This window comes from Erpetoichthys calabaricus, chromosome 5, assembly GCF_900747795.2.
Source record: "Erpetoichthys calabaricus chromosome 5, fErpCal1.3, whole genome shotgun sequence".
NCBI classification, from domain to species: Eukaryota; Metazoa; Chordata; class Cladistia; order Polypteriformes; family Polypteridae; genus Erpetoichthys; species Erpetoichthys calabaricus.
Window position 1 is genome coordinate 8,201,246 of NC_041398.2, and position 26,433 is coordinate 8,227,678.

General features: G+C 38.6%; 4 protein-coding genes across 8 annotated transcripts in view; 2 read left to right on the plus strand and 2 right to left on the minus strand.

Moving 5' to 3' along the window:
* LOC114641514 (gastrula zinc finger protein XlCGF7.1-like) overlaps positions 1 to 26,433 on the plus strand; it is a 688,851-nt gene that overhangs the window by 552,411 nt on the left and 110,007 nt on the right. The gene's annotated exons all lie outside the window — the stretch shown is intronic.
* LOC114641540 (tigger transposable element-derived protein 1-like) overlaps positions 1 to 26,433 on the minus strand; it is a 769,935-nt gene that overhangs the window by 394,877 nt on the left and 348,625 nt on the right. The window lies entirely within an intron of this gene.
* LOC114641539 (zinc finger protein 501-like) overlaps positions 1 to 26,433 on the minus strand; it is a 419,195-nt gene that overhangs the window by 212,430 nt on the left and 180,332 nt on the right. The gene's annotated exons all lie outside the window — the stretch shown is intronic.
* LOC127527842 (oocyte zinc finger protein XlCOF26-like) overlaps positions 1 to 26,433 on the plus strand; it is a 192,433-nt gene that overhangs the window by 53,426 nt on the left and 112,574 nt on the right. The gene's annotated exons all lie outside the window — the stretch shown is intronic.

The following is a 26,433-nucleotide window of genomic DNA, read 5'->3' on the forward strand; positions in this document are numbered from 1 at the left end:
TTTAATCAAATGAAGTTTCTCCGATGTTGTCTTTAATTAGGTGTATTAGTGAATTAAATGAGTGGATGGATGAGAACTACTTGTCTTTAAACACAAATAAAACAGAGATGTTGTTAGAGGGAATGACGCTGATCATAACAATATTTTGTCATCATTTAACTCAGTTGGAATCCCCATTAATTTCACCTAATCAGCCCGCAAACTCAGGGTACTCTTTGACTCTAGCATGTCATTTAAAGCGCATATTACAAAGTTGTCCAAATCAAGTTTCTTCCATCTTAAAAATGTTAGGAAATTAAGGTGCTTTCTAAATAAACAGGACTCTGAGAATTTCATTCATGCATTTATTTCTAGTAGGACTGACTACTGCAATGCGGTGTTCACTGGATGATCAAACTGTTCTTTATACAGCCTCCAGTTAATCCAAAATGCGGCTGCAAGAATTATTTCAAGAACAAGAAAATACAAACTCATAATTCCAGTTCTAAAATCCTTACACTGGCTCCCGGTTAAGTTTAGGGCAGATTTCAAAATCCTCCTTTTAACATATAAAGCATTAAATGGCCGAGGTCCGGCTTACTTGTCAGAACTTATCATGATTTACAAACCAGAGTGCACATTAAGATCTCAAGATGCCGGTCTGCTTATGATTCCAAGGATTAATAAAATAACAGTGGGAGGTCAGACTTTTAGTTACAGGGCCACTAAACTGTGGAATGGTCTGCCTGCTACTATAAGAGATGTCCCTTCTGTCTCAGCTCTTAAATCCCGGCTGAAGACTCACTACTTCAGTTTAGCATATCCTGACTAGAGCTGCAGATTAACTGCACAGACTGAATCTCTGTTGTTAGTCATTAGCACTAAAACATAAGTAACATGATAGTTATAATTTGTTACTAACCCTCACTTAGTCTGTTTCTCTTTTCGGTACTCAAATGTGGCACTTGGTGCCACGGCCCACCTGCCAAGTTGTTTTGCCTGCCTAAGGTAAAGTCATCCCTGATGGAGGATCGCAGGAATCGTGGGAAAGAGGGGTCCTTTCATCGGATTGCACATTCCAAGAAGAGCATTTACTGAAGCCGAGTGTTCAGATCGAATACGGAGAGCACTCCAGAGACAGGTTAATTTTGAAAATGATAAATCTGAGACAAAGTGGACGACAAAAGAGTGGACTGTGCAGAATGGAAGGGACCTGCAGATGTCATTGGACAGGATGGAGTTGTGAAAATGTGTCAGACGTGGAGGTGCTCTTGGAAGGGCCCACCATTCTAGACTACGTAAAGTCAACAGTAAAGGTGACAATCGACATACCGCCAACAGTGAGAGAGATGAAGAGAGAGATTCATCTAACATTACATTAGATAATAAAGACACTGGAGATGAGGAGACTCTAATCTCTTCAGTCTCAGTAGAAGATGTCGATGTTTAAGTTGAGCAAACTCACAAGTTAAGACGGAGTCATTGTGTTTGTCTAAAAAAGGGGCAAACTGTGAAATATGTGGACGGAGATGGTGGCATACAGATAAAGTACTAGATTGAGCTGGCAAAGCAGAACTTGGTATAATTTAGAGTTGACTGATCCTGACAGCACTGCTGACACAGAAGGGTCTGTTGACACATCAATTGTGGATAATCTGCAAGTTGAACCAGAAACTAATTAACTGCAACTATGGGACTTGTGTGTGGAAATCACGGAGATATCAGCCGAGTCAGCAAAGCAGGAAGAGATAAGCAGCTGGAAAGAAATGGATCATCTGAGGAGGTGGAAAACCACAAGATGGATATGCCCTTTAAAAAGAGACTTTAGCAGGAATCGTACCTAAAGACCACCTAGTGGCACGAGGGTCTGAGGGGAAAGATAGGAGTGGGCGCTCAACAGGGATTCACCAACATGGGCATCAGAATCTGCTCACCAAGGTCTCTGAGGCAGCACTGCCACTTTAAACAATGAGAACAGACAGTTGAGCTCCAGCCCATAATAGTCGAGTTGCGGCTCTGATGAACTTGAGCTCTGCAACTTTCACATTTTTAATTTTGATGGCTTCATATGGTTGGAGGCAAACAGCCCTGATGGGCTCACCACTACCCTGGCTTGAGTCCTGTTCTTCATTTAACACGGCCATCTCTAGTAACCAAGAGAATAAAAGTACATAGAAATACTGAAAGTAGTGGTAAAAGATAAAAGACATTAAATAAAACAATACCATTTCAAATATTGCAAACAAACAAACGAACAAATAATTAATTAATAAAATAGAATAAACTGTAATGCCACGCCAGGTGTAGATTTTACTGTATCCCAACAGCAGCACTAACTTGTGTAATGTCTGTATTTTTTATTTACCATCAAAGAAATCAAAGTCTCCCTGTTACAGTGAAACCACATGAGCATCTTTCCTGAGAAAAATATACAAATAAATTAAATCATTTGAAATTATTTCTAATAGGTTAGGTTAGGTTTCTTTATTTAGTCATGTTTACACAGGAAAACATGAAATTTGCCTTCTCAGTTGCATCTAATAACAGGTAACAGACAGAATGAAATAAAACATACAAATAGAAATAAGAAAGGTTAAGGTAAGGCAGTTAGATAAAACATATTTATACCAAAAAAAAAAAAAAAAAAAAGGTAACAGGATATATATCAAAACCTTAAACATTATCTCCGATATTTCTTATTGAAAAGTCGTATGGCACTAGGAAGAAAGGAGTTTCTGGAGCGATTTGTGTGGGTTTTCAAAGCAACTATCCTTCCTGATTTACTGAAGTTTAGTTCTACATGTAATGGATGTCTGTCATCAATTGAGATGATTTCCAGTTTCTTTAGCATTGCCCTCTGACACACACCAGTCAAATCATCTACATCAGCCACAATAACTTTAGCTGCATACTTCGTAATCTGCTAGAGCTTTTTGAGTTTTGGTTTGTCAGACTATTAAACCAGGCAATGAAACTGAAAGTGATCACGGACTGGATCAGACTACGATAGAAGGACAACATGAGGTCCTTGTCTACTTTAAATAGTTTGAGTTTATGGAGGAGAAATAAGCGCTGGTTGCATTTAGAAAATAATTTTTTTGTATTTGTATTCCAGTTAAGATTGTTATCTAGGTAAGTTCCTAAGTATTTATATTCATTCACTATTTCTACCTCCTCTCCCAGAACTACAACAGGTGAACATACAGATTTCTGTCTCTTAAAATCAAATATCATTTCTTTGGTCTTTTTTACATTCAGAGCGAGAGAGTTTTTATTGCACCAGATTACCATACAGTCCACTTGATTTAGATAGTGGCTTTCATCCTCCCCAGATATGCATCCTATGATCATGGTGTCATCCTCATACTTGATAATGGAGCAGTGGTCATTGTTCTGTCTCAGGTCACTTGTGTACAGAGTAAACAGTAATGGTGATAAGACACACACCCCTGTGGACTTCCTGTGTTTGAATGAAGAGCTTTGAAAAAGTGTCCTGAACTTTAACTGTCTGTGAACGATTTAAAAGAAAGTTCTGAATCCATAGTGTGATAAATGGGTTTACATTCATACTGTTTAATTTCCCAATCAATATATGAGGCTGTATAGTATTGAACGCTGAAGAAAAATCCAAAAATAGTGCTCTGACATATGAACCAGGCTGTATGAGACAAACTGGTGGAAATGAAACCTGAACGCGCCCTGTAAAGTTTCATCGTTCATTGCCACTTTATTAAAGTTTGCCGATGACGACTTTAAAGGGAAAAGAAAAAAACGTAAAGAACACGCAAAGCTCGAGAAAAAGCAGAAAAGAACGACGGGAGCGAGCGGTCGAACCACCGACGAACAGCATAGTTTGGAGCATGCGCGAAATCAAAAGGCGAAGCTGCGCGGAAAAGTGCACGAGCGCGAAGAGAGTAGTGATGGGAAGTTCGGATCATTTTACCGACTCGGACCTTTGCGTCTCGTTCAGCAAAATGAACGAATCATTTTTCGAGTCATTTCGTTCATTTTAGCAAAATATAATTAAAATGTTACCTGTCACCTCCCTAACACATCTACTGCTTACACAAATGTTGATCACACTACAAACAAGACAAAACTATAACGCTATAAGAAACAGAAAATATTAATTCATTGTTTACCTGGGTCTTTAGTCTATGATTCGCTACTACTGAGCCGGTAAGTGGTCACGTGACAAAAGAACGAACGACTCGAAAGACTCGAGGAATGAACTAATCAATTCTCTTTCCGGCTCAGACTGCATAGGTTAAGCTTATGGGGCTGTCACGTGATGAACGAACGACTCGAAAAACCCGAAGACTCGAAAAAACTATAGAAAGTTGCGCAAATGCGCATGCGCGACTGAACGAATCACTCCCACGAGACGACTCGTTCTTCCCGAGTCACATTAAAGATTCGTTCGTTCAAGAACGACCCATCACTAGAAGAGAGCAGAAGCACTTCCGAGTTAACGAGCCTCCGCATTACATTTCACGGGACACCGACCGGAAAATAAAGTAACACAGTACTAGCAAAACAAAGTGCGCGACTCCCGTCATCCACAGTAAACTGAAAGTGCGATTTGCTGTGCCGCCTCCTCCTCAATTTAGCGCTCAATCCCCAACACTTAAAAGCGAACCACGCGGCGTCATTCACCTCCTTAAAGTTAAAGCCGCCCAGCATGTCGAGATCTTCCTCACTGCTGACATTCCCACCCGTACGCGATCCCACGTTCGACTTTGTCCCACCTTCTGCACCTTTGCTTGATCTTATGCTCGCGAAGAAGTCGGAGCGCGGGGGTCTCATAAGAGCAAATTAGTGATGTGCTACAGGATACTGACGTGTTGAGCTTTGTTTGTCGCTACCCGATCTGCGTGCCTACCAGATTTGTGCGCGCAGGCGTATTGAAAGCCTAGCAGCCGTAAAGTGTTCACGCATGCGTTAAACAGATTGGGCAGCACCGTAAAGTGAGCGATGACGTTTTCGTTCAATACGTATGCAATAACACACTCCGCATGCACTTAATAATAAAAAAATATATACTAAACATTTCGCTTTACGGCACGGATCGCTCTTAACTGCGCATGTCGATACACAACGGGCAGTACAGTATTTTTGTTTAAATGCCGTAGTAGTTGACCATAATGATAATATTATTAAATATTCATTGTACATTCTGTTTTCAGGGCTGAATTAAGCTTGTCGTAGTCCTATAAACGTTAATTGTTTATCACTGAGATCGCTTCGTTTAATTTACATAGTACTTCTTTTTTCAGTTCCCATTGTACAAAGAAGTATTTAACCATTGCATGTTATTATAGTCTACATATAAAAAATAAATGAGTTTTAAAAATAGATGTATTCAAGTACTTTATTGTCATTGAGTAACGCAACGAAATTACTCGTGTCAACTTCACGTTGCATTTAAATTCCAATGTGAAATAGTTCAGATATATAACAATAAATAAAGTATGAACTAAAAACTGAGTAATCATACAAAATCTTCGCAAGATGCCATATATAATGTTAAAGTAACCAGGATGGATTATTATTGCATAAATGTACAGCATTGCATTAATTGTACATGATCAATGAAAACGATTTCAGATTGAGGAGATATACGAGTTCAATAAGTTTATAGCAGTTGGAAAAAAGTTTTTTTTTGTCTATTTGTAGCATACAGATTGATAATAATAATTCTTCTTTGCATTTATATTTCTGAAATGCCTGCCAGATGGGAGAACCTCAGACAAGTTCTGTCCAAGATGAGTGTTCTCCTTGATGATGTGTTCAGCTCTTCTTACACAGGGAATCTTGTATCGATGATCAAGTGATGGCAGTTCAGTTCCATTGAACGTCTTGTGATGTTTTTATGATCCACTACTGGGCTTTTTTGGCAGGTTTGGTGCAGCTGTTGTACCAGGCTTTCATGCAGTTAGTCAAAATAAGTGTGTATATATGTAAAAATGAACTGTTGCTGCACTTTTCATCTCTGGAAAAACTCTTTAAAAATAACTTTACATATTATTATTAATGAAATACACGTCATAGGGCATCAAAACTTTATTGAGGTGATACTAGAGGATTGCATAAACAGTCTTTTCAAGAAAAAGAAATCTTCATTTCATGTCTAACCCACATAAAGCACAACCCCAGCACCATCTTCTGTGATACTATTGCTCGTCTTGTACTCAAATTTAAATGGCTTTTATTCACCCCTATAGTGTCTTAAATGTGAGTTAATAACTGAATAATGAAAAAGGAAATACACTTTTCATGCGAATTTTACTGAATAAATGTTATGAGAACAACAAAAGTGAACAATGTGAGAACAATGCACCTAACAAAAACATGTCAAATGTACAAAAAAAAAAAAAAAATGTAAAAAATCACCACATAGCTTTAACATATTTTACCCAGAGCACAGAAAACTTAGTTACAGTTTTTGCTATTTTGATCATTAAAATTATTCTACAAATAACTTCTCTAACATATTTTAATACTAATAAAGCCCAAACTGCTAAACAAATATATATAACTTTATGAAAACGAAAAAATATATATACAATTAAAAAGTACACAAGAGGAAAATTGAAAGGTCCTTCTCCTTAAATATATCTGCTGGTCAGATGGCCCTGTTGAAGAACACATAAAGGTCCAGTTGGTCAGGATGATTGACAAAACAATGTCTCAGGGTCACAAGGTCACAGCCCCCCCAGGCCCCTGTGGACATTCTCAGCCAGCATACTGTTGTAGTGTTAATCCAATTGCAGCTCCATTTCAAGAGGGTCTTCAGAAATCTTCTCTCTTCAGCACCACAGTCAGTTGCACAAGACTTGACCAGGGTGCATGGCAAAGGGCATCACTGGACAAAAAAAAGAAAACGGCAAAAAACACAATGGTTATTATCTGGTGTAAATCTTTCAAAGTGTATGCAGTTCCATTCATAAACCAGAAGTAAATCATAAACTGATAGAAATGGGAATTAAGCAGAGGTGAAGTTTAAAAATGGAGTTTTAAAAGTATTTGAAAGGTTTTTCATTTATAGCTGCCATTCTATATTTTTGGTATACATGTGCAAGCTTCTTCACCAGTTCTTTCATAAGCAAATTAGTGGTTGTGGATTAAAGATTACACTGAGGAGTGATGGGGGAGAGACAGTACCAAATACTGGAAGGGACTAAATTGTTCAGAGCTTTTTATGTAATGAATAGTATAGTACTTTAAAATCAATTGTGAAGGAGACAGCCATCCAGTTTATTAAAGCTAAGGTCAAGCAAATGAGCTTGGAATATGAAGAAAAACAAAATGTAAACAAAACAAGATACATTACCCCAGAATACTTGGCAGTGACGCAGTAGATTCAGACCCAAGACTCAAATGAAGGATTCTGGAAGCACTGGGCAGTAGCATCATCTTCTATTCTAACAGATACTAGGGGGCTCCGCCCCCTGCTCGCTTCGCTCGCCAACCCCTGGCGTTGGGACATGAGAAAGAGTGAGATGTATGAATTAGATATAGAATAGTGTGCAGCTTTGGATGATGCCCATAGAAATAACAAATAGAGTGTTTGTCATATATTAATGTTTTATTGGAATATTTCTTTGTATACAACATTAGTAGTAAAGATGGTGTCTTGTCCTTGAATGAGTCTTCCTTGGCATGGATTATTTATAATTTTAACTTTAACGTCAGATGAACGTCGAACACGTGAGAAGGTAACATAAAGTTGTCCATGTCCAAAAACGGGTTCAGAGAGGTAGATGCCAACCTTGTCCATGGTTTGTCCTTGTGATTTGTTGATGGTCATGGCAAATGCAGGTTTAATGGGGAACTGTCGGCGTTTCAATGTAAAAGGTAATTCTAGCTCAGAACTTGTAAGGTCAATTCTAGGAATGAGAACAGTATTGTTAGCATGTGATCCTGTAAGAACTGTCGCTTGAATAACATTGTGTGTCATGGTGTTGACGACTAACCGTGTGCCATTGCATAAACCCTGTTTTGTGTTAAGGTTTCTTAATAGCATGATTATTGTTCCGTTTTTAAGGGTAAGGTTGTGTTGTGGTAATCCGGCAGGGTTAATAGTGTTCAAATATTCTAAGGGGAAATTTATATGTTCATTGTCGTCATCAGAGTCAACTTTGTCTGAGCTTAGAAAGATCTGTGTCTCTCCAGGAAGTAATGAAATGACTTGGTTATTAATGTGATTAACATTAATATTTTTTGGACATAATATAGTGCGTTGTGTTAACAGGGGTATTTGGTCTAATGTGATTGCTGTTCCAAATATCTCTTTTACTAAGTCGTCTGAGATAAAGGATTGTGGAATAGAAATAATATCTGGGTGAAGTCCATCTGTATTTGTAAGTGTACCATTTCCCAGTTGTATTAGCCAACTGTTATATTCTGGATCTGGACATCGCATGTTTTGTACCAACTGTATTGTTTTAAAGCAATGCCAATTGTCTGCGTATTTTAAGGTGGACTGAACAATAGCTGAGCGCATGGCATGTGGAACAATAGCTAAGCATTGTCTAAAATCTCCTCCTAATAAAAGAACTTTTCCTCCAAAGGGAATATTATTATTCATCAACGTTTGTAGAAGTTTATCAATGGTGTTGAGTAAGTGACTGGATGCCATTGTACATTCATCAATAATTATCAGTTTTGCAAGACGGATGTCTCGGGCATTGCTACTGTGAATGTTCATAGTGGATACTGATGTCTCTGTGATTGGGACCGGTATTTTGAATATTGAGTGACATGTACGACCATTTATTAACAGATTTGCTGCCACCCCGGTTGTAGCAGATGCGATAATCATCTGTTGTCTTGCAGCAAAGAAATGTATAAGTGTTTCATAAAGGTATGTTTTTCCGCTTCCTCCAGGGCCGTGAAGAAAGAAGCATTTGGGTATAGGGCTGTTGTCCTCCGTGGCATGAATAATTTGTTGAAAAGCATCAGATTGTAATTCATTTAAAGAGGAAAGCATAGTTTGTGCAATTCGTTCTTCTTGTTGTAGATCAATAGGTGTGTAATTTATATCCGGTAAGGAATCTGGAACATTTGGTAAATGGAAGTTTTCCAATGTATACCCAAGGAGCATAAGAGCCAATCCTTCCTGTCCAGTTGGAAATAATATGGGGTATGTTAAAGTATCAAGAAGCGGAAAGCAAATGTCTATGCGTTTGAATGTAGGTGTGTTGTTTTTATCAGGACGTAAATGTAGAACAATATCTCTGTGAAATGGAGGCTCACCATCTTTACTTTGAAAGACAATTGCCACTTCATTAACGACGGGCAGATTGTATCGTCTTGGATCTTGTTCTTTGTCCTTTATCAAGACCAAAGCAATTGTAGTTGCTGCTATACCTTCTGCATTTGCTTTTGTATTTGCCTCCTTTTCAACTTCATGTAGCATTTTTATAGACTTAGCTAATGGGTGATTGTTTATGACATGAGTGACGTTTCTCATTATAAGCTCTGTGCATTGTTTGTTTTCAGGAAGGTTCATGCGTTGATAGATCGCCTCATCCGGATCTAGGATGTAGATTTGTGCATATTTGCGTTGTTGATTTGTTTCAGGGTGCACTGTTCCAATGCGATGCAATATTTGTCCACATATGCGAAAGCAGTATGGGCCATTGCCTTTTGGTGGCCTGATATTTACTCCGGTTGATGGAAAAGCAAATGAACTATTGTAGGATCTAATACAGTTCATAAAGTTTTTACTTTCAGGCACATCGTTAGTTAGAAGCTTCTTTAGATATTCAGGATATGAATGTAAAGGAGGCAGTGTAATCTGACCTTTTTGACAACAACGTGTAAATTCATTATTTGTATTGCCAGTTGTTTCTTCTGTGAAGTTAAGTGAATGACAATGATTGCAAATGTCATTCATTAATCCCAATGAATTTTCCTCAATAGTGGATTCCTTATTGAAGGCGTTTTCAGCCAATTGTCGTAAGCGTTTAACAGGTGCGTGGCGTTGATGACCGCGACGGGCATGTTTTGCTTTTTGCGGTTGCTTGCCTTTTTGTTGCATGTCCATTATTTGTGACGCGCTATTTTTTTCTTTTTTTTTTATTCGCCTCGGCTTTGCGCAAAGTCCGTTTCAGTCTACGCCGTGCATTGTTTGTATCGAGCCTTGTCCGTTTTTGTATGTCGGTCATTTGAGCTTTGCGCTTTTCGCGTCTTGCTTTTTTTTTTCTGTCAGTTCATTTGCGCGTTGTTCACGTCTCCGTTCCTTGTAGGGTCTGTGGGGTGGTTTTGTGTTCTTTTTTTTGGTCTTCCATGGGCTTGTTGAATCCCCCTCTTGGTGTGTGTCCCGTCCCGTCCCGTGCCTGTAGGGTGGCGGGGGTATGGTCGTGCCTTGCTATTGTGCGCTCGTCTGTTCTTTTTTTGTGGTGTGTTTAGTTTCGTGTGCAATGTGTTTCGTGCTTTCCCCTCGTTTGAGTACTCTTTAATGTGCCTTTTCCTTATTTTGGTGCTTGTTGAGCCTCATTTTTGTGACTCCTTTCTGTATGTGCTCACTCCTGTTTTCTGTGCTCCCGTCGGACTCTTTTTGCGCCTGCGTCTCTCGCGGACCCTCATCCGCCTCTCGCGGACTGTTTGTTGCGCCGGCGCAGTACGTCTTTTTGCAGCTACGGCCCATGGCCGGATGTGCCTGCGTCCATCATCCGGTTTAGTATTCTCGGTTAGTAATATGGATCACAGCATTCCCTCCTTCTTTAATTGCTGCCCTATCTTTCGGTTAAATTCTTCCACTTCACTAAGGCAAGTAAAATATAAAAATAATAAACAAGAAATATTTAAACGCTTACTTCAAACATTCATAGACTTGATTTTTACCTGATACTGTATTCTGGGCCACCAAGAAATAAATCTTCTGCCTCCTGTCCTGATACACCCTGTAGAGCAGCCAGGGCATGGATGATGGACTATCCAAAATTAAGAAAGAACAGAATACAAAAGTTGCTTGCATGTAACTGAAATATGACCACATCACATTATAAGTGAAGGCGTACACTAATTACCCAGTAACAAAGCATAATACCCTAAGAATGTGTGCTTTATTTTGCAAATGAAACAGCCTGGTTTTGTTTCTATTGAAACTCATACAATGAGAAAAACACAACAGTTACTGGGATTGCGAGGATTCACACACAGACTAAGATATTGTGCTCTAATGTTGGGGAGAAAAAAATTGCATAGTTGCATAAGAAAAAACACATTTTAACATTCGTTAGTGGATACCAATTTACTTCTCTCTTTAAAAGAATTGTAAAATTTAGACACCTGATCTGAGATACATCTAGGCAGTTCAGATTTTCATATTCCCAAAAAGAGAAAACCTACTAATCCATTAATCAAGTATAAATCAGTAAATAACAGGAAAGTCCACCTGAGCAGTTTTTTTAATAACACAATTTATTAAAAGTTTTGCATATTTCAAAATATTCATGCGCGTTCATTGAAATCACCAGCCTATTTAAAACGGTAAATTTTGTACTATTCCAATTATTAAACAAAACGTCAGATAATCCTAAATATATCTAGATTGTATTACAGTATATACTGTATTCTCAAAAACTGAAAAGCATTCAATAAACATTACATACAGTATTAAAATTCACGGACACACGTCGTATTTCATTTCGCTCTCTGACCGTTAAATTGTTGCTAAATTCTTCCCGTAAAAGATATTCTTTCAAGTCGTTGTAAAATTGAAAAGTCTTCATTTTTTCAAAAATTAAAAAATATTCTTCTGCCAGGTGAAAAATTCAATATGCTCCTATTCTTTACAGCGTTCTTCTTTCTCCTTCTCACACGAATGGCGGAAGTTCTATTTGTTAATGCAGACCGAGAAATTAAAATCCCGCGGTAACTTTTTTTCTCGTGTGTCGTAAAACATTCGACATGCGCAGAACAAATCGGGCAGCGTCGTGAAATGAATTTTAATTAAGCAGAGAGCGCGTGCGCGAGAGAAATCGGTAGCGACACAGGGTCGTAATAGTTAAAAATCGGGTAGGCACTGTTTGAAATGTGACTGTCACGTGATTTTGAGGCACGCTAGCGTCATGACATCATTGATAACTGCGCAGTCAGCTGCCGATTTGGTCAGCCCCCTCTTTTGCTGAACGGCTTTTGCTCAGAGCGTAAAAGCAGTTGGCCCCGCTGTATCTGTAAGGTGTGCTGACGCGACCTTAAATCCTTGGGGCTCGCGTATGGTCCCTGCCTAAAGTTTCAAAAGAAGAACTTTTTATTAGACCTAAGTAATACGTGTCAGTAAGTTAACAAATACGTTTAGCAAACATTATGAATGATTCACATGTGACACCTCATTTCTTCTTGTCCACCTAGAACCTGTAACAAATTAATGAGCATATTTTACGTAAGTCATCACGTATTATAACAATCCAGCGTCACCCCATGTCGATCATATCAGAGAGTCTAAGAAACGCTTCACTAAAGCCGACTTGTATAAGCGCACGACAGTCCTCATTATACGTTTTTACTATCCAGTGATTCCCAGATCAGTAGCCGATTTATATTATTGATTTCCAAAAAGCAATGTGAGTAAAAGCGAGCTCTGCATAACTAATCACAACTGTCTTTAAAACAGAATCAGTGCAATCGACAGCGTCGTTTGCAATTTAGGGAAAGCCTCGGGATTTCTGCGTTAATGAGACAAAAATGTTGTAAAGAAAATCTGTGAATTCATCCAGAGGTGGACATAAAGATCACTCAAGTACTGACAAGAAAGAGCAGCTGGATAAGCACATCTGGAGCCAAACTTTCTAAAAACATCCGAGTTTGTCAGCAACATCCTTTCCTTGTGAATTCATGTTTTCAACGGGGGGGGTAAATAAGTAATCTTCCGAAGTGTAGCACAACAAAGTAAATCATTGATGGAAATACAATTCTTGACAGACTAAGCTTTTGTCGTATCTGTTTTCTTAAACCATCTTCAGTCCCACAATCCCCTGCAGTCACTGACACGTTTAACGTTCTCTGCTCCTCACCTGTCGAGTTACCCAAAGCATCAACACTGAGTTTCATTCAAGGCTTTACCGTCCGTCCTGTCATACACATAAAATAAGACACACATTTCCTCTTCATTCGTGTTGAATAATAATAATAATAATAATAATAATAATAATAATAATAATAATAATAATAATAATAATAATAATAATAATAATAATAGTAAACTGTCAGGAATGAGAAAAAGCTCCAGATGGTAATATTTATTCGAAGAGCCCGCATGACATCAGGGTGAGGAGGCCTTGTCTCCCGTTACGTGAGCTCGTCTGCCGCCCCTCACTTACATTGGCACGCGTTACGCTGGGGGGCAAATGCAATGGAGAATACCGACAACGTACACCTTCAGAAGTGGAATAAATCGACGGTACACTGAAGCATTCCGTTGCCAAACATAAAATACAAAGGAGAACATTTCAGATAAACGGTGAGTTTTATTAATTATAGACAATGCAACATAACTATTATATGTGTTGTTGCTCTTTTATTTATTCTCACCAAACGTTTCATATTTTCATGGGACATTAATATGGGTGGGTGGCGCTGCTGCCTCACAGTTAGGAGATCCGGGTTCACTCCCCGGGTCCTCCCTGCGTGGAGTTTGCATGTTCTTCCCGTGTCTGCGTGGGTTTCCTCCGGGCGCTCCGGTTTCCTCCCACAGTCCAAAGACATGCAGGTTAGGTGCATTGGCGGTCCTAAAATTGTCCCGCTTGGTGTGTGTCCTGTGGTGGGCTGGCACCCTGTGTTGTTTGGGATTGGCTCCTGTAGACCCCCATGACCCTGTAGTTTGGATATAGCGGGTTGGATAATGGATGGATGTTTAGTATAATTCTGATTAAAATAAACTGTCGAAATATTTTAATGAACAAACTGAGACACATTCACGCAGTCTCTACTGACACGATGTCACGAAAACAAAGAAACAGCACACAACCTTCTTGATTTCTGACCTTATGATCAGTTAAATAAAGTCATTTAATAACAAAAATAATAATAATAATAATACATTTTTTTTATACAAGGCGCCTTTCAGAGAACTGAAGGACACCGAAAAAATAATAAATAAATAAATAAATAAATAAATAAATAATCGAATGCGATTAATATTACGTAGGTGGAAGTAAGCAGACCGGGTGATGTTATTAATGTGTCATTAGAAAGATAGAGTACTGTCGAGGATGACACCCAGACTCTTGACCTGAGGTGATGGGGAAACAACAGAGTTATCAATAATAAGAGAAAGATTATTGGTTTTGGATAATGATTATTTTGAACCAATGAGGAGAACCTCAGTTTTGTCACTGTTTAATTTAAGAAAATTCGAAGAAAACCAGGATTTAATTTCAGAAATGCAGTCAATAAGTGAGGGTGGTGGAAAAGAGGAGGTGGGTTTACCAGCAAGGTAGAGCTGGGTGTCATCAGCATAACAGTGAAAATTAATGTTATATTTGCAGAAAATATTGCCATGGGGAAGAAGGTAAATAATAAAAAGAAGAGGCCCCAGGACAGAGCCCTGGGGCACACCAGAAGTAACAGCGGTGGGTTGGGATGTGAAGGTTTTAAGTTGTATGAACTGAGTGCGGCCTAAGAGGTAGGATCTAAACCAATCAAGTGGAGTGTGGGTAATGCCAATCAAAGATAATCTGTTAAGGAGAGTGGTATGACAAATAGTATCAAAGGCCGCACTCAGATCTAGGAGGATGAGAATAGTGATTAGACCAGAGTCAGCAGCCATAAGGAGGTCATTGGTAATTTTAACAAGTGCTGTTTCTGTACTATGAAGAGGGCGAAAACCAGACTGGAACTTTTCATACAAATTATTGTGAGATAAGTGAGTGTGAAGTTGGATAGCTACTATTTTTTCAAGAATTTTGGAGATAAAGGGCAAGTTAGAAATGGGGCCAAAATATTTGAAATTAGTAGGATCAGCACCAGTTTTTTTTTGTATTGGGGTTATAGCAGCAGTTTTAAAAGATAATGGAATAATACCAGTAGTAAGAGAAGAGTGAATGATGGCAGAAATGAGAGGGACTAGAGAGGGGAGGCAGGCTTTAACCAGAACTGTAGGCAGGGGGTCCAGCTGACAAGTAGATGACTTGGATTTGCAGATGAGATCTGAGATTTCAGAGGAAGTGGGAAGCTGGAAAGAAGAGAAAAAGTGAATAGACGAGTGTAGTTCAGAAGGAATATAGAGAGGATATGGACCAAGGTGCTGATGTATCCTTTGGATTTTCTCATTGAAAAAAGACATAAGAGAATTACAGAAAGCAGTTGAGTAAAGGTGAGATGGTAAAGAGTCTGGAGGCTGTGTAACATTATTAAGTAAAGAAAACACAGACTTGGTGTTACCTGTATTATGAGTAATTAACTGAGTGTAATAATTAGATTTGGTTTGAGCTACACAATCCTTGTAATAGAGTAGATGATTTTTATACATCTCTTTGTGGACAAAAAGTCCAGATTTTTTAAACAACCTTTCAAGTTGCTTGCCCTTAGCTTTCAGAAGCCGAAGTTCAGGCGTAAATCAGGGGGCAGAAAAAGAAAAAGAAACAGATCTGGTTTTTAGTGGAGCCAGAGAATTAAGAATACCATTAAGACAAGTGTTATAATATGAGACCAGTTCTATGGGAGTGGATAAATTATAAAAGTCCATTTGGGAATCAATTCTAGAAGACAGCAAATTCAAGTTAATATTCTTAATGTTGCGAAAGGCTATGAGACGTGGAAGCTTAGGAACAGAAAAGGTAAGTTTGGCATTGAATGAAAGGAGAAAATGGTCGGTTATAGTGAGATCATCTGCTGTAAGATCAAAAGGAACAACACCAGAGCAGCAGATCAGGTCCAAGATATGTCCTTTACAATGGGCAGGAACATCAGTGTGCTGCTGGTATCCAAAACTCTCCAGGCAAGATAAAAAGTCTCTAGTGAGAGGGATATTGATATTGTCCAGAAGTATATTAAAATCCCCCAGCAGAATTATATTTGGAGTAATTATAGATAAATGGGTAAGGAAGGTAGCAAGATCGTTCAAAAAATTGTTGTTTGACTTAGGAGGACGGTAGACAGTTGCAATGATGGTAGGAACTGGCCCAGACAATTGACACACAGTTGATTCAAAAGACCTAACAGCAGGAGCAGACAACGGCAGGTCTTTCCACTTCTCGCGATAAATTATCACAACACCTCCTCCACGGCCAGAGGCACGGGGTTGACAAGTGTAAGCAAACCCCAGGGTGGGTGCATTCATTAAGTTGTGAAAAGTCTTGAGGTTGCTGCCAAGAAGATAACAAGTCTGCTGCAATCAGTTCAATAAACGCTCCATTCAAAATGTTTGCATATACAGAGTATAAAACAGAATGTCAATGAAGCGGGACTGGTGAGTAGTAACAAATAATATGTGACGCTGAGGAATTATAACTCACCAGTAATGGCACACTACATGATAACATGCAGTGAATACACTTGACTTGATTATACTTTGTTGACCCTTGACCTTGACCTTTGTTGACCATATATGTGTACAAAATTGCAGGTGTGTAGGTCAAATGGTTTGGGAGCTGCAGGTGACTGTAAAGGCACATTACACACAACTGTGATTTGACTTTAATCGGTTGATCTTTGACATTGGAGGTCAATCACTCTGAAAGTGGACAGCAGAGGCCACATAATATAATATGTATACCAGATTTTAGTTAAATAGATCAATAGGTCAAATGGTTTGGGAGCTACAGTGTTAAATGTAAGGACTCATGTGTCTTGGTGACAAACAACCTCGTGATAAATGAAGTTTCTAGTAACTACTCTCTCACTTCCCTCAATCAGCTTTCCCTGCGATGGTGAATCTAGGACTCTCACCTTTACATCTTGTGATCATCGTACTCTTGAAAAGGCAACATACAGTTGTCCATGTCCAAAAACAGGTTCTGGTAAAAAAAATTCCAACTCTGTCGAGTGTCTGTCCCTGGGACTTGTTTATTGTCATAGCAAAAGCAAGTTTTATAGGGAATTGTCTTCTTCTCAGATTAAGTGGAAAATCAGTATCATTGCTAATCAAATCTATCCTTGGTATAAGCAGAACATCAGCTATACTTGAGCCAGTAATAATCTCCGCCTCAATTACATTGGGTTTTAGATCTCTAACAATAAGTCATGTTCCATTGCACAAACCTTGTTTACCATTTAAATTCCGCAGTAAAATAATAATAGCTGTCATCTCCAATTTCAGACTATGTGGAGCAAACCAGACGGATAAAGGGTATTGAAAAACTCAACAGGAAAGTTATCTCTTTCATCATCATCATCAGTTTGTATTGAGTCATCGCTCAAGTATTTTACAACATTGCCTGACATTTTATTAAGGACATCCTCGATTAATTGATCAACATCAGAATTTTTAGGGCATAAAATTGCCTTTCCAGTCATATTCCTAACCATTTGTGGATTAATACTCTCTCCAAAGATTTCAGTTACTAACGTACCATGACATAAATACTCATTCGGTATTTCTATAATATCTTCATCTGAGTCACAATCATTGATAAGACTTCCGTTTCCAAGCTTCATTAGCCATTCAGTGAACTGTGGATCAGCTGATCTCATGTTATTTTTTAGAGTGAGCCTTTGGAAGTCTTTGAAAAACGTATTGTTATGCAAACTTGCTTGTAGGATTGCTTGTTTTGTTCCGTGTTTAACTATAGTGAGGCACTGGCAAAAATCGCCTCCCATCAGCAAAACCTTTCCTCCAAATGGAATTTTATTTTTCATTACGGTTTCCCGTAACATTCTTTCTATCGCATTTAGAGTAAGTCCTGACATCATTGAGCTTTCATCTATAACTAGGGGGCTCTGCCCCCTGCTCGCTTCGCTCGCCAACCCCTGGTGTTGTGAATTGACAAAGAGCGTGATGTATGAATGAGATATAGCATAGTGTGAAGGTGTAGATGACGCATATAGGAAGCAAATAAAGTTGTCCATGTCCAAAAATGGGCTCAGAGAGGTAGATGCTAACTTTGTCTATGGTTTGTCCTTGTGATTTGTTGATGGTCATGGTCAAGGCAGGTCTAATGGGGAACTGTCGCCGTTTAAGTGTAAAAGGTAATTCCAGGTCAGAAGTTGTAAGGTAATTGTAGGAATTAGAACAGTATTGTTAGCATGTGATTCTGTAAGAAGTTTTGCTTTAATAACATTGTGTGGCATGGTGTTGACGACTAAATGTGTACCATTGCATAAACCCTGTTTAGTGTTAAGGTTTCCTAATAGCATGATTATTGTTCCATTTTTAAGGCTAAGATTGTGTTGTGGTAATCCGGCTGGGTTAATAGTGTTCAAATATTCTAAGGGGAAATTAAGATGGTCATTGTCGTCATCAGAGTCAACTTTGTCAGAGCTTAGAAAGAGCTGTGGCACTCCAGGAAGTAATGAAATGACCTGGTTATTAATGTGATCAACATTAATATTTTTTGGACATAATATAGTTTGTTGTGTTAAAAGGGGTATTTGGTGTACTGAGATTGTTGTTCCAAATATCTCCGTAACTCTTTTGAAACCAATGCCAATTGTCTGCGTATTTTAAGGTGGATTGAAGAATAGCCAAGTGCATGGCATGTGGAACAATAGCTAAGCACTGTGTCAAATCTCCTCCTAATAAAAGTACCTTTCCTCCAAAGGGAATATTATTAATCATCAACGTTTGTAGAAGTTTATTAATGGTGTTGAGTAAGTGAGTGGATGCCATTAGATGCAAAAGCAAATGAACTATTGTAGGATGTAATGCAGTTCATAAAGTTTTTACTTTCAGGTACTTCGTCAGTTAGAAGCTTCTGTAGATATGCAGGATAAGAATGTAAAGGAGGCAGTCAAATTTGACCCTTTTGACAATAACGTGTAAATTCATTACTTGTATTGCCAGTTGTTTCTTTAGGGAAGTTAAGTGAATGACAATGATTGCAAATGACATTCATTAATCCCAATGAATCTTCATGAATAGTGGACTCATTATTGAACTCGTTGACAGCTATGTTTTGTCTGTGCCGTTTGAGAGGCGCGTCGTTGTATGTGCAGGAATTGGGACGTGCTATTCTGGAGCCATAATCGATTTGCCTGTGCTGTGTGAGAAGCCCGTTTCAGTTTACGGCGGTCATTGTTTGTATTGAGCCTTGCCCGTTTTTGTATGTCGGTTAGTCGACCGACGTGTATTGTTTTTTTTCATGCGGGTTCGTGTGTTTGGTCCCGTCACTTGAGCCGTATCGTTTTGTGCCCGTGAGCGTGAATTCATGACTTGTTTGTTCTTCAGCGTTATAAATATGGATAAGTAATAAGGAGGATCGCACTCACTGTTAATATGGAGCCTTTTTTGTGGTTGAACGGTTAATAGTGCATCAGTGTAATGAGATCGACCTATGCTGCATAATTTGAATGTGTTCAGATGACGTATATTTAATACGGACGGTTCGTTTAGTAATGGGGCTTTGTGTCTCATTTCTTATTTATGTTAGTGTGGTTGTGGGTCCGAATCCTGCTTTTTGTGTATGTTTCGTGTGCTATGTCTGTAGTCTGTCCCATTCTGTGTCCAGTGGGTTTGTGTGGCACTCGCGTCTGACTTCTTTTTTTTTTTTTGTGCTAGGGGGCGTTGCCTCATTTGTGTGTCGTGGGTCTCAATTCTCTTCTTTGTGTGTGTTCCGTTTCGCGTCTCACTCCTTTTTTCTGTGTGCTATGGGCGCCTCATTTGTTATTTTACGTTGCTTTGCATCCGGTTTCCGTTGCTTGGAAGGGGGGTTTTGTGGGTGCGCTTGCGCAGTACGTCTTTTGCGGCTACGGCCCATGGCCGGATGTCCCTGCGTCCATCCGGTTTACCATTCTCGGATAGTAATATGGATCATATGCTTGGCCTTTTTGCAGCTACACTATTCTCGGTTACAGCTGAAGCAGTATTTTCTAAAATATTCGGACCAAGTCAATACTGAGAATGGGAAGTTCTCCCTCCAATTAATACATTAGTTGCAATTCCAGTTGAGGCAGCAGGAAGAACAATTTAATTTCTTCCTCTAATGCAGGGGTTGGCAACCCGCGGCTCTGGAGCCACATGCAGCTCTTCAGCCTCCTTGTAGTGGCTCCCTTTGGCCTTGACAAAAAAATAAAAACCATGAAAATGAATAATGGCAATTTCTTAATTTAACTTGTATTTATATATATATATATATATATATATATATATATATATATGTTTATTTACTACTACTACTACTGTTATACATTTTAACATCTAATTTAGAGAGTTTAATTCTGCGTGGACAGAAGCATTTGCCTTCACCGCCAACGATGCTGGCTTACCGGTGTGCTTAATATGTGGCGATAAATTATCGAACAACAAAAAATGTAACGTTGAAAGACATTTTCAAAACAAGCCCTCAGCATTCACTGAAAAATACCCAAGTGAAGATGAGCGAAAGAGAGCAATTTCGGAACTGCAACGGAAAGCTGAACAGAGCAAACATACTTTCAAAAAGTGGATCACTTCTACACAGTCAACTACAGCCGCTAGTTTTGTGGCAGCTCAAGAGATCGTAAGGAGGGGTAAGCCGTTCACAGACGGAGAATACATGAAAGAATCGTTCATAAAAATATCAGAGCATCTATTCTCCGACTTTAAAAACAAACGGGAAATTGTTCAGAAAATGCAAGCTGCATTTAGAGAAAGATTCAGTGAGTTCAGAAAGGAAAAACACACACTCTCTCCTTCCCTGTCACACCCCTGGACATCGACCCATCCCTGCTGAACACATCCGCATTCACAGGAGTAAGCCTGATCTAGAAATTGAACTGGACGACATAGCAGATAAAGATTAATGGGTGTCCAAGTTCAAATGCCTGACAGCGGATCTTGAAGAAGTCACCCGTCAGAAGGCTACTCTCGCTAAAGAGCACAAATGGAGTGATATTTAAAACCTCCCCAAACCCGACAAATTTGTTTTCAACACATGGAGTGCCATTCCCGAAACGTATATGAACATGAAAAAATATGCATTTGGAGTCCTGTCCATCTTTGGCTCAACATACTTAAGTGAGCAAGTTTTCTTCATAAAGTCCAAATATCGCTCCCGCCTCACACATGAGAGCCTGCAGTCCTGTGTGAAGGTCAAAGTCACATTGTACAGCCCCGACATAGAGATGATCAGCAGCGAACTTCAGAAACAGAAGTCACTTTAAACAGGTGACAACAATAGCATTTAATAAGCTATTATTTTTCAGAAAAACAAAACACATTCATTTCGGACCCGGAGCTGATGTAGGTTTTTTTGTATGTTCAGGTGCTTCAGTTGATTCAGCACACTGAAATGGAATTTAATGTTTACTTTTTTAAAGCTGCTAAGCTACAGCTAAATGTTTTATTTATATTAAAGTGGGCTAGTTTTTATTTTAATTTTACACAGGTATAGGAAGGACCCAAATAGGCCTGCATAGTTCAGTTTAATTTATTTCAAAGTAGCCCTACACATGCACACTGCACTTCTGTTTGTTGTATTCCGTGGTTGTAACATGTAAAATCTTAAAAAAGATTAAAACTTTTAAAAGTTTATCAGCTGTGTTATGTTTTGCGGCTCCAGACTATTTTTCTTTGGAGGAAGAGGGGGCAAAATGGCTCTTTTCATAGTGAAGGTTGCAGACCCCTGCTCTAATGTAACGCATCAGCGTCTTATACAAATAAGTCTTACCACTTCTCCCAGGACCATCCAAATAATAGCATTTTGCATTGTTCTAGTCAGACATGGCTGTGACTATTTATTATTATTATTTCGTCGAATGCTAACCCTTGCTCTTGATTTAAAGTTTGTATCATTTGTTCTGCTGTTGTTTGTTCAATTGCACCTTTAAATATAACCCTAGTCAAGATGGGAAGACTTATAGGAGGATTGGGCAAATTAAAATTCAAATTACTCTCTTGGCCATGACTTTGAAAAATAGCATGCAGCTCCTTAAGGGCATACATTTCACATTGTGTATATTCACCATCTTCATTATGTAATGCCATGCAAAAATCTTCAATCATATGTATCTTAAACTTTTCCCACAGCTTCTCTGGTTCAGTTGGTGTTCCAAACAGACAAATATATGTGAACAGATCTCTGATCTGTCTTGGCATATTAAACACAACTGCATCGGTTAATGTGTTTCTCATACTGTGTCATCTATGAGAAGCCCACGTTGCTTTGCAGCTTCCCAGAAACTGGAACTTATAGCTTCATTAAACGACTTCAGATAATTGTAACTTGTAACAGAAGACGCAAAACATATCTTTCAGCTTCTCTTATGCTTACTGTATACATTCTTCCAATTACTTCATGCGCACCTTTGTGCCTTTTCTGCCACTTAGTTTTTTTGGTTCCACGTATAACGTTTTGGAATATCAATGTACTTAAATTTTCGCACAGAGGGATCTTCTCTATTGAGTTTAAACCAAGCCGTGAGTTTAGTGTTTTTGGTTTCAGATCGTGTAACAGCAATTTCCAAATTCCCTGCATCATCTGGATTAAAGTAAACAGGTTGCTGATCGGGCAAATGAACTGGAAGTCGTTCTATAGTATGAGATTGATCCTGCATTTTCATACAGAATAGTCTCCAGCTAGCTTCTGGAGCACTCACGTAGCGTGAGTCAACAAAGGTCTGTGTCTCATCGTGTGTTTGTGGATGTCTCCTTTACTTCCACACTTGCACAGTCGTGGCCTTTATAAACGTACTTAAACAGATATTTGACACTAACAATCGAGGAACATATTTCTATGTGTATATGACAATTATACTTTAAACTTAAAAATGAGTTATAAGGCACGATTCGAGAGTTATCAATTACTCCATTTATTATGCCATTTATTGAAGCCGATGTGCCTGCTTGTCTTCTGTATATAGGATATCTGTAAATATTTCCCAAAGTGCGTTCTTGAAATGATTTAGGAAATCGTTTGGTGCATTTTCCATCTAACATGCACGGACTATTTGGATTTTCGTTTCCACATGGTCGATGTACCATGTAGCTTGTAACGACTTTCCACAGTCGTGGATTTTTTTCTTTATCAGGTAATTCAGCGCATACAATTTTGTCAATGTCTTCTTCTGTATTAGGCTTATGGTCTTTTCCAAGAATGAGTAAAATATGCGCATGTGGAAGTCCTCGTTTCTGAAATTCAGTGACTTGCACATATGCATCCTCTAATGATTCTTAATTAAATAATCAAGCAAACGTTTTAATTTTATGTTAAAAAACTCTTGCTACTAAATCAGGTCGGTGTTCAACTTTTTGGCCGTGTTGCAAGTTTTCCTTTATTTCTGTCCATTCAGGGTTACATGCAATTGTAATAAACAGAGCTGGCTTTCAGTATTTAGTTACAATACACATAGTATCTTGGTATCTTTGTATCATCTGCCTTGGACTACCTTCAAAACTTGAAGGAAATATATAAGTCTTACCCGTAAGCTTTCATTTCCCCTTCTGGTTGCCAGATAATCTTGAAGTACATTGTACTGGTCAACTTTTAATTTTGGCTGATTCATTCTGGTATAATCCACTCTATATTGCTGTGTAGGGAGGCACGGTGGCACAGTGGGTAGCGCTGCTGCCTCGCAGTTGGGAGACCTGGGGACCCGGGTTCACTTCCCGGGTCCTCCCTGCGTGGAGTTTGCATGTTCTCCCCGTGTCTGCGTGGGTTTCCTCCCACAGTCCAAAGACATGCAGGTTAGGTGGATTGGCGATTCTAAATTGGCCCTAGTGTGTGCTTGGTGTGTGGGTGTGTTTGTGTGTGTCCTGCGGTGGGTTGGCACCCTGCCCAGGATTGGTTCGCTGCCTTGTGCCCTGTGTTGGCTGGGATTGGCTCCAGCAGACCCCAGTGACCCTGTGTTCAGATTCAGCGGGTTGGAAAATGGATGGATGGATGGATATTGCTGTGTCAGTTTTCCAGCATTATGAATAAGGTTAAACTTTTCACCTCGTACAGCAAGCTGGTAACAATAATATTCTCTTTGTGTAATACGTTGTCTCTTGCCCGCATGATTTTGTTTCTTTAACTCTGTTCCCCATCCCTCTTCCCCATTTGGAAAAAGTAAAGGGTAGGTCATTGGATCCAAATCTGGGTTGAGGATATTTATTATTTTGGTCGCAGAATGATCATTTTCGGTTAGACTAGTATAGATCAGTAAATCTCTTTCAAATGGCGGTTCTCCGTCTTCATTAGCAATTGGCAATCTGCGATTATTTTTTTTAAAGCAACCCCTAATAGTGTTTTAATTTAACCAGTTAATATGGTGTCCCCAAAAGGCCCAAGTAGATTGGAGAAGGGTCCGGCTTCAGATTGAAGACTCAGCCTTCCACAGTTTGCCCCACAACCCCCCACAGTCCGTAGAAAGAGAAGGAGAAGAGCTGCTGTACAGTTTTTCCAATTCGAAAAAGAAAAGGAGCTGAAAACGTTTTCCGCCATGGAACAATAGCACAACAGAACCAGGTATGGACTCACAGATTAAAAAGCTCAGTATATTTAAAGAAACTTTAGATCCATTAAACAAAACTAACGAGATGTATGAGTATATACTGTATAGCGAATCCAAGTGTTCTCTGTTTATTGTCATTACTGACATATCCTATTTTTAAGCATATCGTTTTAATTATTTTTTACCTCTTGTATTATTTCTTTTCAATATTTGCCATATTATTTCATCTATATTATCTTTTTCACTTATTTATGAGATGTAATGTAGAGAATCTGCAGTGTTAGTGTACAATATGAAAGGTATTTATGTTTATCGTCGTCATTAACATTTATTAAATATCTTAGTTAACTTGACTTTTCTGTAGTTAACTTAGCTATTTATAAAAGCACGATAGCGACTTTCTGCCAAGTTAGTATTACATGTTATTTTTGTCTTGATTTCCACAGTCACATTTCTCCATAAAGGCAGAGAATATTAAACCAACTTTGATTACATTGATTAAATAACAAAATTAATCCAAGTGCCCCCTTTGTAAAAAGCACAGAGACCACAGCATCAGAGTCATAGAGACCACATTGTCAAGTATGCCGGGAGTGTGTGCTTGTAAACAATACTGATGTTTAGATTTCTGAACTGGAACTTTTTAAATACAGTTTTAAAAGATGAGCTAATCCTGCATTTTCCGTTGTTTGGCAGGTTTTACTATTTACAGATGTAGAGAAAAGCCAAGCAAAATGACACCTTTTATTGGCTAACTAGAAAGATTACAATATGCAAGCTTTCGAGGCAACTCAGGCCCCTTCTTCAGGCAAGATGTAATCTTCCATGTAGTAGCGGTACATTTCGGTGTCTTGTATATCTGTAGTACTAGGGTGTTGTACCGTGTACCGGTACACGGTACAACACCCTAGTACTATTTACAGATGTAACACAGGGTGTGTCCCCAGTGGCCATTTCCATTGTTGTTTTTGTTTAAAAGTCATTGTGAACAGTTTACTGTATGTCAGTATTTGATATTTGTCTTTGATTCATTGTTTTATCCCTTGTATTAGGGCCTTCCAAGTCAGATGAATAGCCATGACTGTGGAATTGTCATGTCGATGGTGTGACCATTTCATAGTGTAACTATCTTTTTGTATCTGTCTGTATTTAATGTTGTGTCCAGGTCTCCAAATGACCATTTTGTGGTTTCTCAGTATTTTGTCCTCAAGGCTCCCTTCAGTTTTAATGAGTTGTGTCTCAACTTTAGTCCTGTCTTCTTTCATTGTAGTATTTGTAGAGGGAGGATTATATCTGGTTGTTGGTTCCCATTTTTGTTGGATATTTCAGGTTGTATTTAATTTAATTTATTTTATTATATTTGTATTTGTTTTAAATTTCAGCATACTGTCCCTAGTGGTTTTGATGTTCCAGAAACGCCTTTCAAATTCCAGATATTTTAAATGTGTGTTTATAATGGTTTGCATAAATATTTTTGTAACATTAAACTCCTTTTAACAATGTGAATCTGCTCAGTCCTCTTTAGAAGGACAAGCTGGCTTTGAGGAAGTGCTGGTGTATATTTATATTTATATATATATTGCTTGATAAATCCAACCCAAGGGGTAAATGGCATTTAAATTTCCTTTAATAACTTTAATTTAGTTCTGCTGTAATGTGGCAAATATATTTAGCCATATTGTAGATCAAAGACAAATAGTCCAAATGTTTACCTTTATAAACTTAGTGCTTCTTTTTGAAATCACTGAAGTAACTGCTCACATCGGACTGAGCGAGCAAACGCCTTTATAAAGGAAGGTCAAGAACCAAACAAAAAATTAGAAGGTACAGAAACAATGGACAGCCAGGACAGGGTCATTTATTGTGGTTATTCTTTTGGTTCTTTATAGCATTTCCTTAGGTAAATATTATTATCTCTGTTTTCAGGTTTAGACT